Below are 12,263 nucleotides of genomic sequence, written 5' to 3' on the forward strand. Positions count from 1 at the left end.
GGAAGCCAAAAGCACTATAGTTGATGTACCAATGCCTCAGAAGGTAAACAATATCCAGGGCACTACCACTGGAAAAGTACAGTATCTCATTTTCTTTACTGCCAGCTTTTCCCTGGGATGTTATCATAGTACAATGAAAAGTAGCATGGAATTTGGCATCAGGATTCAAATTCTAGCTCTGCAGTGTACTGTACAGCTTTGGAAAGACCATTTTAATTCTCTGAGCCTCCACTTACTCACTTGTGAATGGTTGTCTCCCTCACACGGTTATAAGGAGTACCTAAAAGGCACAGTGCCTAGCGCAAAATTGGTACATAAGCATTAGTTCTCTTCTTCCCAAAGTCCTTCCAACCAAGTTGGGTGTTACTTCAGGAAGAAAGCTATTCTTCGTTGGATTAGGACTAAAAGCAGTTGCCTCTTTGTAGAGGGTTCAAGCTGGCTAGTTTATCAACTGCATTGAGTAATATTAAGTTACTAACATAACTTGAAACTGGCAACAGTGGAAGAGTATATCCACTATGGAAATCACAATACTACACATATAGGTTTTATTTCTTTAATTTTCTCTGGAGAGACAGTTTGCCAGCATATAACTGCCTTAAACTCTACCACACAAGGACAACTCAGGGACAAAGAAAAGGCAATTACTTATCATTTTGAAATAGAGATCTTTCTATAGGTTGATCAAAAGTTATAATTTTATTAACCAATGTCACCCCCCAATAAATTTAATAGAATTTTTAAAAACTGCCAGGAAATATAACTATCAGTACTTCTATAAAGAATATTTTATGTGAAATGTAAAAATTCTTATTGCCCTCAAAATATAAACATCAGCAACATAAGCCACCACAAGTATTGTCACATAGTCAAGTATGTAGCAGGTGCTCAATAAACATCTGTTAAATTGATAAACCTAAGAAAAATTATTTATCACTTTTCAGGAAAGAAATACAACCAGCAGTTTGAGAAAAACACCCAGGAAGTAAAAATACATAATGAGTGTAGTCATTGTGTTTGGGGGTATATAGGGTTATAATTAATGATGTTGATGAGTGGTATAGAAAATATCTTCTGTTTCAAATGCTAGTGTTTCAACACTTATGGCTAGTTAAGGTCAGTCACTTGAGCAAATTTGGCGCTTTCTAATGTGCCTCAATCACATATCCTCACTGCTCTCAAAAAAATAATAAAAAGTGACATAGTTGTCTTAGTTTCTCCACCCAGTTGTAAACTGAAATAACAGCAGAAATATTTTGTTATAATTGCCATTATATATGTGTATGTATATACATATATAATTTTTGTTTTAAAATTGTGTTTACCAATATTATTTCAGAGTCTTAACAACAAAATTCTAGCTCTTTTCAAAACTAGAAGTAGAAAAAAGTGTGTTAATATTATTATGATAATTTTGTAGTCATTTTATAATTTAATACTTAGAATAATTGCATGAGGTAAATATCACTTTAATTAGTGGTACCAGTTATAGCTTTGGAGGACTGAACACAGAGACATTTTGCTGAATGCCATCCTTTTGGCCTGGTCTTATTTGCATAAGTCACTCCAGTTTAGCTACCACCACTGAGTGCTAACCAGAGGTAAGGAACCTGAGCTCTCTTTACAAGGCCTTAGTTCTGATTTATAGAACTGGTGCCCACAATCATTGGTATACAGCTAGGCCTCATTTCTACACTGTGCTGAGCTGTTATCCTTACTTTCTGTCAATGCCATCTAGTTCAGGGTATATAATGCTACCTAATCACTTATGTTCAAAATCAAATAAGCGGAATACCTTTAAAAATAAAAATAAAATATTGAGATTAACCAGTATTATCCCAATAAATATGTATTTTCCTTAAGTATTTTTTATTAACTATGCTATTGCAGTTACCCAATTTTCTCCCTTTATCCCCCCTCCACCCTGCTCCCCCAACCCTCCAGCATCCCCCCCTTAGTACATGTCCATGGGTTGTACATACAAGTTTTTTGAGTCCTCTGTTTCGTATACCATTTTTGATCCCTCCCCATTCCTCCCTTCCTCCTCCCCACTGAAAACCCTCTGTGTGATGTCCATTTCTCTGATTTTGTTCCTGTTCTGGTTGTTTGCTTGGTTTTTCTTTTCATTGTTTTTCTTTTCCTTTAGGTTCATTTCTTGAAAGTTGTGAGTTTGTTGCCATTTTACTGTTCATAGTTTTTTATCTTCTTCTATTTCTTAGATAAGTCCCTTTAACATTTCATATAATAAGGGCTTGGTGATGATGAACTCCTTTAACTCGACCTTATCTGGAAAGCACTTTTTCTGCCCTTCCATGCTAAATGAAAGCTTTGCTGGATAGAGCAATCTTGGATGTAGGTCCTTACCTTTCATGACTTCAAATAGTTCTTTCCAGCCCCTTTTGCCTGCAACGTTTCTTTTGAGAAATCAGCTGATAGCCTTATGGGAACTCCTTTGTAGGTAACTATCTCCTTTCCTCTTGCTTCTTTTAGGAGTCTCTCTTTATATTTAATCTTGGGTAACTTAATGATGATGTGCCTTGGTGTGTTCCTCTTTGGGTTCAACTTCTTTGGGATTCTCTGGACTTCCTGAACTTCCTGCGAGTCTATTTCCTTTGCAGATTGGGGAAGTTTTCCTTCCTTATTTGTTCAAATAAGTTTTCAATTTCCTGCTCTTCCTCTTCTCCTTCTGGCACCCCACAATTCGGATATTGGAATGTTTCAGGTTGTCCCAGAGGTGGGTAAGACTTTTCACTTTTTTGAATTCTTGTTTCTTCATTTTGTTCTGAATGGATGTTTATTTTTTTCCTTTTATTCCAAATTGTTGCTTTGAGTCCTGGTTTCCTTCCTGTCACCATTGGGTTCCCTGAATATTTTGCTTCATTTCACTTTGGGTAGCCTTCATTTGTTCTTTCATTTTTCAACCAAGTTCAGTCAGTGCTGTGAGCATTTTGATTACCAGGGCTTTAAATTCTCCATCAGATAGGTTGGCAATCTCCTCATCACTTAGCCCTGAGGTTTTCCTGTGTTCTTTCATTTGGGCCATATTTCTTTGTCTTGGTGTACCTGATAAGTTGTAAGGAGGTGAGGTCTTAGGTATTCACCCAGGCAAGGCAACCCTCTTTGCTGCACTGTGGCACTGTCTGTGGGGGAGGGGCCAGAGAGGAAACAGTACAGCCCACCTGCTCATTTCTACCACACTTTTCATTAGACTCTTGTGTGAGACTGGGAGTTTCTCCCATCTTCACATCTGCCGTAGTCCACAGTCACCTCTGAGTCTCCGTTTCACCTTCAGACAGCCCTGCCCAGGTTTCTGCAGCCTCAAGGCAGCCAGCCCTGCCCCCAGGGTCTGCCGCCTTCCCAGTCTGGTTGTTCTGGTTGATTTTTTCTTTAATTCCTTGGTTGTCAAAGTTCTATGCAGTTTGATTTTCTGGTGCTTTTGGTTGTTTATTAATTTCAGATTGGTTGTTATCCTCCTTTTGGTTGTGCAAGGAAGCCAAGGGTTTCTACCTACACCTCCATCTTGGCCAGAACTCCCCAATAAATATATATTTTAATCATTAAAAAAGGAATGTAGCCCTGGCTGGTGTAGCTCAGTAGATTGAGCTTGGGCCTGTGAACCAAAGGATCACAGTTCAATTTCCAGTCAGGGCACATAGCTGGGTTGCAGGCCAATTCCCAGCAGAAGACACATGAGAGGAAACCATACATTGATATTTCTTTCCCTCTTTCCCTCCCTTCCCCTCTCCTCTAAAGATAAATAAATAAAAATCTTTAAAAAAAGGATGTAAAAATAAAATAAGCCTTGGGAGAAAGAACTTCAGGAGAGAGGTAAGAGCACAAGCCAGAATGGTGGGGAGAAAGAAGTTTGAAAACAGTAAGTAGGCTCAAGGCAAGTGAAACAGTAGAGCACAGAATCCAAAGGAAGAGGTCCATGGTAGGGTACAGAGTGAGTAGATGGGGGAAATTAACAAGTAGAACAAGGTCCTGGAGAGGTAACAAGAATATAAGAGAGTTATACTTTTTCTGGAAACATATTTTATAATTTAATTTGTTTAGTAATCTTATTCTTCATAAAGTTACCATAGTTATTTTCTTAAATCACTGAATTTTAACAACTTTGTTGATATGTAATTTATGTGTGATAAAATTCACCTGTTTAAAATGCATGGTTTAAGGAAAGATAACATACTTACAGACTTGTGCAACTATCACTCCAGTCTAATTTCAGAAGATATCAATTATCAAAAAAAAACCAAACAAACCCAAACTTGTGTCATATGTACTCAATCCCTATTCCCCTACCCAGCCTCAGACAACCACCAACCACTTTGTCTCTACAGATTTTTTAAACATTTAATATAAACATAATCGTAAACATGTAGCCTTATGTGTCTGGCTTCTTTCATTGAGCATAATGTGCTAGAGGTTTGTTCATATGATGGCATGTAAAGGTGCTCTATTTTTTTCATTGCTGAAAAATATTCCATTATATGAATATACCATGTTTTATTTATTCATTCATCATTTGATGGACATTTAGAATATCTGTTTTGGGACTAATATAAATAGGATTTGTGAACATTCATGTACAAATTTTGGTATAGACATATGTTTTCATTTGGGTAAATAGGTATCTAAAATTGGAATTGCTGAGTTATATAGTAATTCTATATTTAACATTTTGTGGAACTGCCAAACTACTTTCCAAAGAACTACACCATTTTACATTCCCAATAGCAATGTATGAGAGAGTTCCAATTACTTTATATCCTCACTAACAGTAGTGAGTGAAAAATGTTACCTCATTGTGGTTTTGATTTTCATTTCCTTAATGACTAATAATGTTGAATATCTATTAATGTGCTTATTGGCCATTTGTATTTGTTCTTTGGAAAAATATTTATTCAAATTCTTATTCTATTTTTAATGAGTAATTCATCTTTCTAGTATTCAGTTGTGAGAGGTTCTTTTATATTCTGAATGCAAGTACTTTATAAGATATATTATTTATAGGTATATTTTCCCAGAGTTTGGGATGACATTCAACTTTCATAATAGCATCTTTTAAAGTGAAAATTTTTTAAATTTTTACTAAATCCAGTTTATTGTTGTTTTTTTATCACTTGTGCTTTGGTGTCAGGTCTAAAATATTGTGTGTAACCCAAGATTGTGAAGATTTACTCCTATGTTTTCCTCAAAGAGTTTTGTAGTTTAAGCTCTTATACTTAGGCCTATTGTACATTTTGAGTTAATTCTTTGTGTATGTTGTAAGGTTCAGGACCAAATTAATTGCTTGCATGTGGATGTCTTATTGGTCCTACACCATTTGGCTTAACACCAATTGTAGTCATTCCTCTTGGCTAAATATCATTTCCTTCCTTCTGAACCTTCTTGGCAATTTTGTCAAAAATCAATTGATCATAAATGTAATGACTTATTTCTAGGATCCAAGTGAGCTCCATTTATGTGTGTCTATCGTTAAGCTAGTGTCATACTGACTTGAGTACTATGGCTTTGTAGTAAATTTTGAAATGGGAAAGTATACATCTTCCAACTTTAATCCTTTTCAAGATTGTTTTTGAATATTATGGTCCCTCATATTTCCACATGAATTTTTGATCACCTTGTCATTTTCTTTAAAAAAAAGGCATCTGAAATTTTGATAGGGATTGCATTGAATCTGCAGACAGGTTTGGGAAGTATTGCTATTTAACAATAGCAGTTTAATTCATGAACAGTTCTTCTAATTCATGAACATGAGATGTTTATTTAGGTTTTATTTCATTGCTTTCATTAATGCTTAGTACTTTTTAGAGTACAAGTATTATACTTGTTTATCAAATACATTACTAATTATTTTATTGGTACTAGTGTGAATGAATTTTTTTTTAAATTTCATTTTGAGATTCTTCATTTTTACTGTAAAGGAATACAATTACCTTAAAATATTAATTTATTATAAAATCATGATGAACTACTTGATTAGTTCTATCAGTTTTTTAGTGGATTCCTTAAGGTTTTCTATATATAAGGTCATGCCATCTACAAATAAAGACAGATTTATCTTTTCTTGTCTAGTCACCCTGACTAGAACCTGCAGTACAATGCTAAATAAAATTGGTAAAGGCAGACATCCTTGTTTTCTTTCCATTTTAAAGAGAAAGCATTCAGTCTTTCTCTGTTTAATATGATGTTATCTGTAGGGTTTTCATAGATGCCCTTTACCAGCTTGAGGCATTCCTTTCTCTTCCCATTTTGTTGAGGATTTTTTAAATCGCTAATGAGTTGGGTTTTGTTATGTGCTTTCTCTACATTTATTGAGTTGATCAGGTACTTTTTGTACTTTATTCTACTAATGCAATGTTTACATTGATTGATTTTTTAATGTTAATTCAGCCTTACATACCTAGAATAAATCCTACTTGATGAATTTGCAAGCATTTTGTTCTGGATTTTTATATATATATTTATAAAGAATATAGGTTGCTAGTTTGCTTTTTTTGCATCTTTGGCTTTGATATCAAGGCAATCATTACAGATGGAATTGGAATTTGTTACTTCCTCTATTTTGTAGAAGAGTTTGTGAAGGATTGATAGTGTGTTAACTCTTCTTCATTTTAACTATATTTTATTGATTATGCTATTATAGTTGTCCCATTTTTTCCTCCCCTTTATCCCTCTCCACCCTGCACCCTGCCCTCCCACCAGCATTCCCCGACCTTAGTTCATGTCCATGGGTCATACATAAGAGTTCTTTGGCTTCTCCATTTCTCATACTATTCTTCACCTCCCCCTGTCTATTTTCTACCTACCATTTATGCTTCCTATCCCCTGTAGCTTTTACCCCTATTCTCCCTCCTACACCCCCCTTATAACACTCTGTGTGATCTCCATTTCTGTGATTTCTGTTCCTGGTCTACTTGTTTGCTTAGTTTTTGTTTTTTAGATTCAGTTGTTGATTCAGTTGTGAGTTTGTTGTCATTTTACTGTTCATAGTTTTTGATATTTCTCTTTTTTTGGATAAGTCCCTTTAACATTTCATATAATAAGGGCTTGGTGATGATGAACTCCTTTAACTTGACCTTATCTGGGAAGCACTTTATCTGCCCTTCTATGCTAAATGAAAGCTTTGCTGGATAGAGCAATCTTGGATGTAGGTCCTTGTCTTTCATGACTTCAAGTAGTTCTTTCCAGCCCCTTTTGCCTGCAACGTTTCTTTTGAGAAATCAGCTGATAGCCTTATGGGAACTCCTTTGTAGGTAACTATCTCCTTTCCTCTTGCTTCTTTTAGGAGTCTCTCTTTATATTTAATCTTGGGTAACTTAATGATGATGTGCCTTGGTGTGTTCCTCTTTGGGTTCAACTTCTTTGGGATTCTCTGGACTTCCTGAACTTCCTGCAAGTCTATTTCCTTTGCAGATTGGGGAAGTTTTCCTTCCTTATTTGTTCAAATAAGTTTTCAATTCCCTGCTCTTCCTCTTCTCCTTCTGGCACCCCCATAATTCAAATACTGGACCATTTAAAGTTGTCCTGGAGGTTCCTAAGCCTCTCATTTTTAAAAACATTTTCATTCTTGTTCAAGTACAGTTTTCTGCCTTTCCCCCCAAACCCTCCCCACCACCCTAGCCCTCCCCACCTCCCTCCCCTGTTTTCACCCCCCTTGTTATTGTCCATGTGTCCTTTATAATTGTTCCTGCAAACCCTTCACCCTTTCCCCCTATAATCCCCTCCCCTCTTCCCCCTGGTCACTGTCATGTTTTTGAATTCTTGTTTCTTCATTCTGTTCTGGTTGCATGTTTATTTCTTCTTTTTGTTCCAAATCATTGATGTGAGTCCCAGTTTCCTTCTCTTCACTGTCAGTTCCCTGTATATTTTCCTTTATTTCACTTTGTATAGCCTTCATTTTTCCTTTATTTTGTGACTATACTCAGTCAATTCTGTGAGCATCCTCATTACCATTGTTTCGAAGTCTGCATCTGATAGATTGTCTATCTCTTTATTGCTTAGTTCTTTTTCTGGAGTTTGGATCTAGTCTTTCATTTAGGGCACTTTTTTTTTTTGTCTCAGAGGGCCTATTACATAGTAAGGGGCAGAGCCTTAGGTATTTGCCAGGGTGGGGCAACCTACTTTACTGTGTATGGGGGAACAGTGTATGGGGAAGCAGTCTGAGAGGGAACAGTGCCACTTGTTCAGCTCTTGGCTGCCTTTCAGTCACTTTCTGTGCTCCCACAAGCAAATTGGGCCCTTCTGGTGCTGAAGCCAAGGTGGGTGGGTTTTGTATGTTCTAGGACCCTGTGGGTCTCTCCACAAACTCTCACATGAGGCTGGGAGTTTCTCCCACTGCCACAATTCCCACAGGTTTTTAACAGCCTGAGGTTTGGATGCTTTATTTCCCCACAATGGAATCCTGGGTTGTGCCATCTGTCTCACTCCCAAGTTGTTCCTTCCAGTTTATCTGCATGCAAATGTGGGACCACCCCATCCACCAGCTGCCACCTTGTTGCACTTCCTCTCTGCCTTGGCTGCTCATCTCCACCTCTCCTACCAGTCTAAATGAATATTTCTTCTTTAACTCCTTGTTTTTCCTAGGAGTTTAATTCCATATAGTTTGATTTTCTGGCAATTCTGGTTATTTTTTGTTTTCAAATTTGTTGTTGCCCTTCTTTTAGTTGTGTAAGGAGGCAAAGTGTATCTACCTATGCCTTCATCTTGCCCAGAAGTAGGTTTGGCAAATTTTATTTTTTGAATAGTGTATCCATTTTGTCTATCATGTAATCTGTTGGCATATAGCTGTTCATAGTTTTCCCTTACACTTTATTTACTGTTCACTTTTCTATAAGCTCATTTGTAATGTTCCCTCATCATTCTTGATGTAAGTAATTTCAGGCTTCTTTTTAAAAATAAGTATATTTAAAGCTTTGCCCATTGTTATGGGCTTAATTGTGTCCAGCCAAAATATGTATGTTGAAGTCCTAACTCCCAGTACCTCAGAATGTGACCGAGTTTGGAGATAAGGCCTTTAAAGAGGTAATTAAGAGTGGAGTGTAATCCAAACTAACTGTTGCCCTTGTAATAACAGGGAATTTGGACACAAAAGAGACAATAGGCATATGCAAGTGCACAGAAGACCATGTGAGAACACAGTAATTAGGAAGCCATCTGAAAGCCAAAGAGAGAAGTCTCAGGAGAAACAAAGCCTGTTGACTCCTTAATTTTTGACTTCTAACCTTCAGAGCTGTAAGAAAATAAATTTCTGTTGTTTATGCTGTCTAGCACATGATATTTTGTTATGGCAGCCACGGCAAACTAATATGTGTGTTTTTTTTTAAATCTTTTCAAGGAACCAACTATTTTGGTCTTATTGATTTTTTATTGTGTTTCTGTTTTCTACTCACTTATTTCTACTCTATGCTTTAAAAATTATTTCCGTATGCTTGCTTTGCATTTCATTTGTACTTAATTCCTAGTTTCTACAGACTCACAGACACAGAGTGGACTGGTAGTGGCCTAAGGGGAGGGATTATATGAAAGAGGTGAAGAGATTAAGAATTACAAATTTGTAGTTACAAAACAGTCACAGGGATGTAAAGAATAGGATGTGAAATATAGTCAGTAGTATTATAATGACTATGTATGGTGCCAAGTGGGTACTGGAAATATCAGGGGAGGGGAGACTTTGTAAAGTATGTGATTGTCTAACTACTATGCTGTACACCTGAAACTAATACAAAGTAATACTGAATGTAAACTGTAATTGAAAAATAAAGAAAAAGAAAAAATTCCTATTTTCTAAAGGTGGAAGTTTAGGCTATTGATTTTGAGATTTTTCTTTTTAACATAGGCATTTATAGCTCTCAGTTTCCTTCTAACTACAGTTTTAGCTGCATCCCATAAATTCTGATATGCTATGCTTTTGTTTTTGCTCATTTCAAAGTCTATTTATTTTTTTAAATTTGAAATTGTAAAATATTTTTTATTTTTTTAATCATTGTTCAGTTACAGTTGTCCCCATTTTCCCATTACTCTCCCCTCTACCCACACCCCACCTCCCACATTCAATCCTCCCCACCTAGTGTCTCTGTCCATGGGTCCTTTACATATGTTCCTTGACCCTTCCCTTCTATTATTTACTCATTTTTCATCACCTTTTATCCCTGCTATATCCTCTTACCACCTCCCCCACCCCTCCCCCACAACCACCAAACTGTAGTTCATGTCTTCTTTCTCTTTCTTTTTTTTTGTGCAATCCCTCCACCCACTTGATTCCCTCCTCCACCCAGAGCTGTCACTCTGCTCTGTCTCTATATTGCTTGTGAGTTTAGTTTGTTTATTAGATTACATATATGAGTGAAATCACATGGTAGTTGTCTTTCTCTGACCTGACTGGCTTATTTTGCTAATTTGTCCTGTGATTTACCCTTTGACCCACTGGTTATTTAAGAGGGTATTGTTTAATTTACATGTATTTTTGAATTTCCCAATTTTTCATCTGCTGTTAGTTTCTAATTTAATTCAATTGTAGTCTGTGAGTGAACTTGGTACTCTTTCTATTTTTTAAAAGTTTGTTGAGACTTGATTTATAGACTAACATATAATCTATTCTGTAAAATATTCCATATATACTTAAGAAGAATGTGTACTCTGCTGTTAGGTGGAATTGTCTGCAAATGTCTGTTTAGTTGGTTTATCTACTTATTCAAGTCCTCTATTTCCTTGTTGATTTTCTAATTATTTTATCCATTATTGAAACCAAGATATTAAAGCCTCTAACTATTTTTGTCTATTTCTCAACTGTGAATTTTTTCTTCATGTATTTTTCGGCCCTGCTGTTAAGTGCATTAATGTCTCATAATTGTTATATCTTCCTGATGAACCCACATTTTTCTAAGTATAAAATATCCATTTTTATCTCTAATAACTTTGTCTTAATGTCTATTTTGTCTGTTATTAGTGTAGCTGCTCCTGCTCTCTTCTGCTTGTAGTTTCCATTATATTTTTTTCTATCATTTTACTATCAACTTATTTGTATATTTGAGTTGAAGATATATATATTTTTTAGACAGCATATAGTTATATCTCAGGGGTCTTTTTGCAAAAAAATCTATGTGTGAAAATCTATGCCCTTTCATTGGGTTATTTAGTTCATTCACATTTAACATTATTATTAATATAGTTGAATTAACATTTGCCATTTTGCTATTTGTTTTCCATATTTCATATTACATGTCTTTCTATTTCTCTGTTGTTTCTTTATTTCCTTGTTTTGTTGTAAATGGATAATTTGTAATGCATCATTTTAATTCTTTTACTTAATTTTTAACTCTTTTAAAATTTTCTTATTTCTTGCTCTAGGGGTTACAATATGCACCATAATTTATCAATCTCTATCGACTTTATATTAACTTAATTTCAGTAGGACATAACATATTTGCTCCACTAGAGCTCCATTCCATTCCCCCTCCTTTGCATTATTAATGTCATACATATTATGTCTATATATATTACAAACCCAACAATACAGCATTCTAATTGTTGCTTTAAGTAATCATGTGCTTTATGAATGAACTAGGAAAAGAAAAAAGAAAACTATAGTTTTTAATTAGTATTTATTTATTGAAATTATTATTATTGATCAGATTATTTACCATTTATGATACTCTTTATTCTTCTTGTGGATCTGAGGTACTACTAGATGTCACCTTCTTGCTCCACTATCACTTCCCTCTCACCTACTCTGTGCCATCATGGTTAAGTATATCTCCATATGCTACAGATCCAAAAATTCAATTACACAGATATTTTGTGCTATTTTTCAAAAATCAATTAAAATTAACTGGTTTATATTAAGTTTCTTTAAAGAAATCAGTGCCTGTCTACAGCAGAGCTTTTCCTCTTTTGAAGTCTTAAATTGTTTCACTTGAAAAATAAATTAGAGACATAAAAAATGGTCCAAATGAAAGAACAGATCAAAGCTCCAAAAAAAATAGAACTAAGCAATGAAGAGACAGCCAACCTATCAGATGCACAGTTCAAAACACTGGTAATCAGGATGCTTACAGAATTGGTTGCATATGGTTGCAAATTAGAGGAAAAAATGAAGGCTATGATAAGCGAAATAAAGGAAAATGTACAGGGAACCAACAGTGATGGGGGGAAAAAAACTGGGACTCCAACCAACAGTTTGGAGCAGAAGGAAGAAAGAAACATTTAACCAGAACAGAATGAAGAAACAAGAATCCTCCCCAAAATGAGGAGAGGCTTAG

The 12,263-nt window shown here is 35.5% G+C and overlaps 1 protein-coding gene across 1 annotated transcript in view; it reads right to left on the minus strand.

The window, feature by feature from the left end:
- The window catches only part of SHROOM4 (shroom family member 4), a 253,536-nt gene that overhangs the window by 186,633 nt on the left and 54,640 nt on the right, over positions 1–12,263 (minus strand). The window lies entirely within an intron of this gene.

The sequence above is a fragment of the Sturnira hondurensis genome, unplaced genomic scaffold (genome assembly GCF_014824575.4).
Source record: "Sturnira hondurensis isolate 20B ecotype Veracruz unplaced genomic scaffold, ASM1482457v3 Scaffold0023420, whole genome shotgun sequence".
In the NCBI taxonomy this organism is placed as follows: Eukaryota; Metazoa; Chordata; class Mammalia; order Chiroptera; family Phyllostomidae; genus Sturnira; species Sturnira hondurensis.